At 41.4% G+C, this 7,030-nt stretch overlaps 1 protein-coding gene across 1 annotated transcript in view; it reads right to left on the reverse strand.

Annotated features, from left to right (window-relative positions):
• Positions 1-4,554: 4,554 nt before the first annotated feature.
• LOC115113067 (secreted frizzled-related protein 5) overlaps positions 4,555-7,030 on the reverse strand; it is a 33,498-nt gene continuing 31,022 nt past the window's right edge. The window contains exon 3 of the mRNA XM_029640290.2: positions 4,555-7,030. This exon is cut by the window's right edge and continues 906 nt beyond it. The gene's annotated coding sequence lies outside the window, so the exon portion shown is untranslated.

A 7,030-nucleotide genomic window follows, 5' to 3' on the forward strand; every position in this document is an offset into this window, starting at 1 on the left:
ACTGAAGGTAAGTATTTCCTTTGATATTCATATACAGGTCTCAGAAAAACAAATCATATTTTAAAGCACAGATAATGGCCTTTTAATCAATTGGTTTAAAATAAAGTATTTTGAATACCTCTCAGAAAAAAATTATGTAGTTATTTGATGGCTGCGAAACATTCGATAAAGAACACAAAAACTACAACAATTAGTTTAGGTATTCTAGATACATGATGATTATCACATGGTTAATGGTAGCACATGTACGACTTTCAGGTATGAATCTTAATATATAGCCTATCATTAAAAAGTTCATGATTGAATCAAATAAAACATTCACATGTATCTAAATAACGGAAAGGGATACAGATGTAAATCAATCAGGCATTCAGGTACATCAAGGCAATTGTTCGTGAGGGACATGGACTCATCTCAACATTGGAGTTGGAACGCTTGTCGAAAATACATTTTCTTAATGAGTGAAATGTAAGGTACATTAACACTGGACATCAAGTTCATATAACATACATATACAATATACCATAGATGTAGTAACCTTGTGAATACTACAATAGCAACATGGTTATTAAATAAGACTTTAGATATTGGTTTATATTTGCAAAATAAGGGAGTTATTACACCAGTGGAATAAGGTACAATCACTAATCTTGTGCACAGTAGTTTCAAAATCTCTCGGCTCAATGCTATGCAATTTAATTACCCAAGTATTCTGGAACAGCATACTAATAAAAATGTGCTCTAAAAGTGATTACAGTGTTGTTACACAGGCGCAATAACTGTTATTAATAATGCTAACAGTAACGGTTAAAATATAGCCATTAAGTGTCTAAGGGAACTAAATATAGAAAACTGCCTTCTTGACAGCCAAGGTGGGTGGGAAATCATGTTCATTTGTCTAATTAAACCATCCCTTTAAATATGGTTTACTGTGTGTTTAAAATAAGAACACTCAGATAGACAAAGAGGTTCTACGTTGTTTTTGTCGAGCATCCAACTCCCTGCCTGTAATGTTTGCACATTTCTTTGAATTTCTCTGCAGTATTTTCAGGCATCATAAAATGTATTATACAGCTTTCAACCTTTTCAGTGGCATGTTGAAAGAGGCACACTGTAGTTTAGTGTCACAACTTATTTGTACTTATCTGTAAAAATATCATTGGTTGATTGGTTTGACTTGACTATCTACAGCTGGGGTCTGTTCAGGAGAAAGGAAATATACAGAATGTTCAGATAGAAATGTATTGTGTAGATCAAATTTGATCTCCTGTCAGATAGATTGGAATGGTACAGGAGATTGTGTTTGGTCTATTCATTATATCTGCAACATGCAGTTCCTGAGTTTTTTGTTATGTTTGTTTTAACCCTATCTGAAACCTCAACCCTTATCGTAACCATTCAGAATTAATGCCTAAACTTAACTGTCAAAATTGGATGATTATCCCCCGTCTGTCAAACCATGTCAGTGTGAGATCTTGTTGGGAAAGCAGGGTGGAGGACATCAGCCAGGCTTGACAGTCTGACAGAAGCTGATGGGGGATCTGAATTAGTTTGATATTGGCCATGTCTACGTGCGTGTGGATATGCATCCTTGTGAGTGTGTTTGTGTGTCTTTGTGTGTATGCACGTGCACATGTGCTTGTGTGCATGTGTGTGTCAAGGGGACCAGGGGACAAAGCTGGCTCCTGTCTGTGTCCTGGGTCCCTCATCAGGCCCTCATTAGTCACGCTAAGTGACCTTTGAGGAGGTGAAGATAGACTTTCTGGCTGTGTCCCATCTCCTGTCTATCTACCTCTCCTTCTCCCTCTCTCTCTTGTCCCTCTCCCTTGCTAGCTCTCTGTCTGTCTGTCTGTCTGTCTGTCTGTCTGTCTGTCTGTCTGTCTGTCTGTCTGTCTGTCTGTCTGTCTGTCTGTCTGTCTGTCTGTCTGTCTGTCTGTCTGTCTGTCCCTCTCTCTATTTCCCTTCTATCTCTCTTTTCTCTATCCTGTCTGTCTGTCTGTCTGTCTCTCTCACTCTTTCTCTCTCTCCCTCCCCCTTCTCTCTCTTTCTCCCTCTCTTTATCGCTCTCTCCTCCGTCACTCTCTGTCTCTTCCTCTCCTCCTGGGTGGTTCAGTGGTTCGAGAGACGGTTCAACAGAGGAAGGTTTTTATATCTCATAAAAATACAGTACAGCATTGTCTAAGAATGTATTCGGAGAATGTGTGAACTATCAACTCATTTGAGTGTTTGTTATTGTATGTGTATTTGTGTGTGTTCGTTTTAGTGTGTCAGAAATGCAGCCTCTGTCTGTTGTAATCATATCTCTTTCTCTCTCTTTATCTCTCCCTTTTTCTTTCTCTCGCTTTCCCTCTCTCTCTCTCTTTATTGATTTATTTATCTCTCTCTCTATCTCGCTCTCTCTATCTCTCTCTCTCTCTCTGTCTCTCTCCCTCCCTCCCCTTGACCCGGGTAGCAGCTCCAGCCTGGGGGGACTAGTCTGTGTGTAGCCTGATTAGAGGCAGTGTGGGCTGGGGAGAGCTGGGCGTTGTGCTGGGCTGTCTGGAGCTCCTCCAGACATATTCAGACCTGCTACTGAGGAGACAGGCTGGAACGTGGGAGGAAACGCACACACATACACACACACATACAAGGACCGGAGAAGGAGGACACCCACATGATCACTAGTGGAGAAAGGGCACTTAGAAAAGGTGACTTAGCCCTCTGAGACAGAGGCTGTTGTGTGTGTGTGTGTGGTCCCTTGTTTTACTATCTTCTCCCTTCTTAGACTTGAGTTAGTATTAGAAGTGTAGAAAGAGAAGCAAACAAAAATGCCTAAAAGTTCCATAGAGTAAACAACATTAGATAGTGAATGACAAAATCACATATATCTTTTGGTTTGAAAATAAATGGTACCATTAAGATAGCTATCTTTATAAAAATGTCAACTATATTTAATTTTATATTTTATTTATTTACTTTTACAAAACAATAAAAAGTGGTTCAGTAACAGAACTACTTAAAGTTTTAAAGGGTTAAAAACATAACTGCCTAAGTGAAATTCATCTTTTCATGAATTCAAGTGCTATGTCTGTATATGATTCTTGATTCTTGGTGTACCGTACCATAAAGTATAATTCAAGCAAATTATAACAAATTCATTTTTTTGTTTTAAAGTTGAGTGCTGTCACTTTACAGCCCTTTTACCACTGGAATTGTCATCTGGTATGTCATGTGACATTTCTTCTAACAAAAGGTACTCTCTGGTCTATATTACACTCAATTCCCAAATGAACCGATATGTTCTCACAATATATTTCAATACATAGGTAAAACCTGGTAACTAGAGAGCTGTAAAATCAAGCGGTACTAAAAAGTGAAAATGTTCAATAGTGAAACCTAGTGAGAACCAGAGAGTTCACCACCCAATGGGTAGTTTTATTCCATAATATGAGTCTCTCTCTCTGGCCTCTCTTCTTTTTCTTTCTGTTCTCAGATTTAGTATCCTTCTCTCTCTATGTCTCTTTCTGAGGAGTAGGCTTATGGTCCCAATGCAGGCTGCTCTGTACGATAGTCAGTGGCAGCATCAATCCATCAATCCATCAATCCATATCTTCTTCTTCTTTCTAGGAATTCATACATCCATCTTCTTTTTGATATTTTTGATATCAACAACCTATTATTATATTTTTTTCATTTAATTAACTTTTTCATTCTTTTCTACACAAAATGAGAAACATAACAAGGAATGGAAACATGTTATTTGAATATTCCAGAATGTTTCTGTGTAGGCCTGCAAAATTCCGATAACTTTCCCCAAATTCCTTGGTTTTCTAGAAATCCTGGTTGAAAAATTCCTGGAATCGTGAGGGAATAGAAAGGACATGTGGATATCCTCCAATCACGTTTTCTGAAAAACCTTGGAATTTTGCAACGTCTGTGTTTTCAGGAAATACCTGATCCTGCTCAGTCATGATTTTGAGCGTATGACAGAACATTCAAATAAGGTGTCATCAGCAGCTAACTAACTTTCTGTATCCACTCTGGACAGACAGGTAGCTTGTCTATTTCAGTGTCTACTGAACACACAAATGGCTTGCTAAGGGCACAACCTTTAACTCAAACTTTACACATGCATTTTCTCTTACCCCTTTTTCTCAAAAGCATAAACTCTCCCTTTCGACTATTAATACATCTTGAAGCTTTACTCCAATGTCTGCATTCTTTTGAAGAATTATAAAATCATTCAAAGCACCAAAAGCATTGTCCTTACCGCAATCTGTGCAAGTCTTACCATACTTTTTACTAACCCCCTCTGCTATCGTCATAATGATAAGGGGACATCTGTAAAATATACATGTGATTGTTTTATTTATAGGATCTAACAATCTCATAGTGTCTTGGAGGATCCCGTTACCTTGTGACTGTGATAAACGCTGACTCCAATATATGGCAGGTTAGTAGCACCACCACCCCTGTATCAAAAATCTGTAGTAACCATCTCAAAAACAGGAAAGTCTGGGTTTCTTTGGGGCTCCCAGGTCAGGTATAAAATAGTGCTACTGTAGGGTAGGGGGGTAGGGGCTAGGGAGTGAGTTATCAGAATAGTCTACAGGGGGTGGGTGGGTAGCAGAAAGGAGATTGGGCCACAAAAAGGTTCAATGTTTGGACTAGTGGTCAGGAGGGTCTGGAGGGGTCTAGAGGGTCTGGAGGGGTCTGGAGAGGGTCTGGAGGGGTCTAGAGGGTCTGGAGGGTCTGGAGGGGTCTAGAGGGTCTGGAGGGGTCTAGAGGATCTGGAGGGGTCTGGAGCCGAGGGGCATGGAGGGTGTTTTCTAGAGCATGGTGGGATATGTGGGAGACTGGTGTGAGACTGGGCGAGACTTGGGAAAGAGACTGGGGAGACTTGGGTGAGAATGAGGGATAGATAGCCAGGTGAGAAGTAGCCCGAGTGCCAGTCTGTTTGTGGTATCATGCCCAACTCATTGTCATTTTGGCTTGACAAGGACAGAAATGGAGTTCGCAAGAGCACAAAGAGATCTGGGACCAGACTAGATGGGAATACTAATCCGATACTAATAGAGCTATTTGTGAGATATGAACAGTGGCTTAGTGGAGGGTATCCCCAGGTATACGCCGTATACCCGAAAAAATGTCAGTGGAAGTACACTCACTTCTTAATCCCCCGTGGGCACTGCATACCCTCACTCCTTTTTTTACCCCTTTTTCTCCCCAATTGGTAGTAGTTACAGTCCTGTCTCATTGTTGCAACTCCTGTACGGACTCGGGAGAGGCAAAGGTCAAGAGCCATGCATCCTCCGAAACACAATCCTAATCCGGACGACGCTGGGCCAATTGTGCATCGCCCCATGGACCTCCTGGTCGCGGCCGGCTGTGACAGAGCCTGGGCTCAAACCCAGAATGTCTGGTGGCACAGCTAGCACTGTGATGCAGCCTTAGACGATTGCGCCACCCGGGAGGCCTCTACCATCACTTTTTAATGAGTGTACTTCTAGTGTAATGGCGGTATACATCGGATCAATTATGTAGTACAATAAAGAAATCATGCACAAAGTATCCTACACAAACGCAAGGCATGTGAAATACATTACATGACCAAAAGTATGTGGACACCTGCTCGTTGAACATCTCATTCCAAAATCATGAGTTGATCCCCCTTTGCTGCTATAACAGCCTCCACTCTTCTGGGAAGCCTTTCCACTAGATGTTGGAACATTGCTGCTGGGACTTCCTTCCATTAAGCCACAAGAGCATTAGTGAGGTTGGGCACTGATGTTGGATGATTAGGCCTGGCTCACAGCCATTCCAATTCATCCCAAAGGTGTTTGATGGGGTTGAGGTCAGGGCTCTGTGCAGGCCAGTCAAGTTCTTCCACACTGATCTTGACATTTGCGTATGGACCTCGCTTTGTGTGTGGGGGCATAGTCATTTTGAAACAGAAAAGGACCTTCCACAAACTGTTGCCACAAATTTGGAAGCACAGAGATGTCTAGATTGTCATTGTATGTTGTAGTGTTAAAATTTCCCTTCACTGGAACTAAGGGGCCTAGACGAAGAACAATTATTGTGCTGATGTTGCTTCCAGAGGCAGTTTGGAACTCGGTAGTGAGTGTTGCAACAGAGGAGAGACATTTTTTTTAACGTGCTACGCGCTTCAGCACTCAGCAGTCCCATTATGTGAGCTTGTGTGGTCGACCACTTCGTGGCTGAGCCATTGTTACTCCTAGATGTTTCCACTTCACAATAACAGCACTTACAGATGACCAGGTTAGCTCGAGCAGGGCAGACATTTGACTTGTTGGAAAGGTAGCATCCGATGACCGTGCCACGTTGAAAGCCACTGAGCTCTTCAGTAAGGCTTTTCAACTGCCACTGTTTGTCTATGGAGATTGCGTGGATGTGTGCTCGATTTTATACACCAGTCAGCAATGGGTGTGGCTGAAATACCCAAATCCACTCATTTGAAGGGATGTCTAAATACTTTTGTAAATATGGTGTATATTCACACGTGAGCTGCACACATAGCCTAGTTTCAGAGCAGACAGCAAGAGTGCGCAGCTAACAACTGGTTGTTTCATGGAGCAGCTCACAGAAGAACGACATCGGTTAGTAGGGTAGGTAGGAAAGACGTTTCAACTTTTGATATCTACCAGTAAATGCTAACTAAGGCAACAATGTGTATGCAAACCAGATATTGAAAAAGTGGGGTCCGAAATTGGTGTGCAATTCAGTCATCATGCGCTGTTTGAATGAAAATGTCTGGCAAAAATCCTTTCCAATTAAATGTTGATTACAAAGTAGGCCTACCTGGTAGAATGATACCATGATGATTTGTATCAATTGGGAGGGCATTTGTTTTACAAACTCTGCCATCACATGTAGGACATTGTACAGCACAGAAACACCACAAGCCAAATTCCACCCTACAAAGGCAAAATGCAGTAACTACGAATTTGTTCAAAAGTCTTTGATCCATTCTAATGGCTAAGTATATTATCTGATTAATGTGGAATTAAGTTTCCTCACACAAGAACAA

The sequence above is a fragment of the Oncorhynchus nerka genome, linkage group LG28 (assembly GCF_034236695.1).
Source record: "Oncorhynchus nerka isolate Pitt River linkage group LG28, Oner_Uvic_2.0, whole genome shotgun sequence".
Classification (NCBI taxonomy): Eukaryota; Metazoa; Chordata; class Actinopteri; order Salmoniformes; family Salmonidae; genus Oncorhynchus; species Oncorhynchus nerka.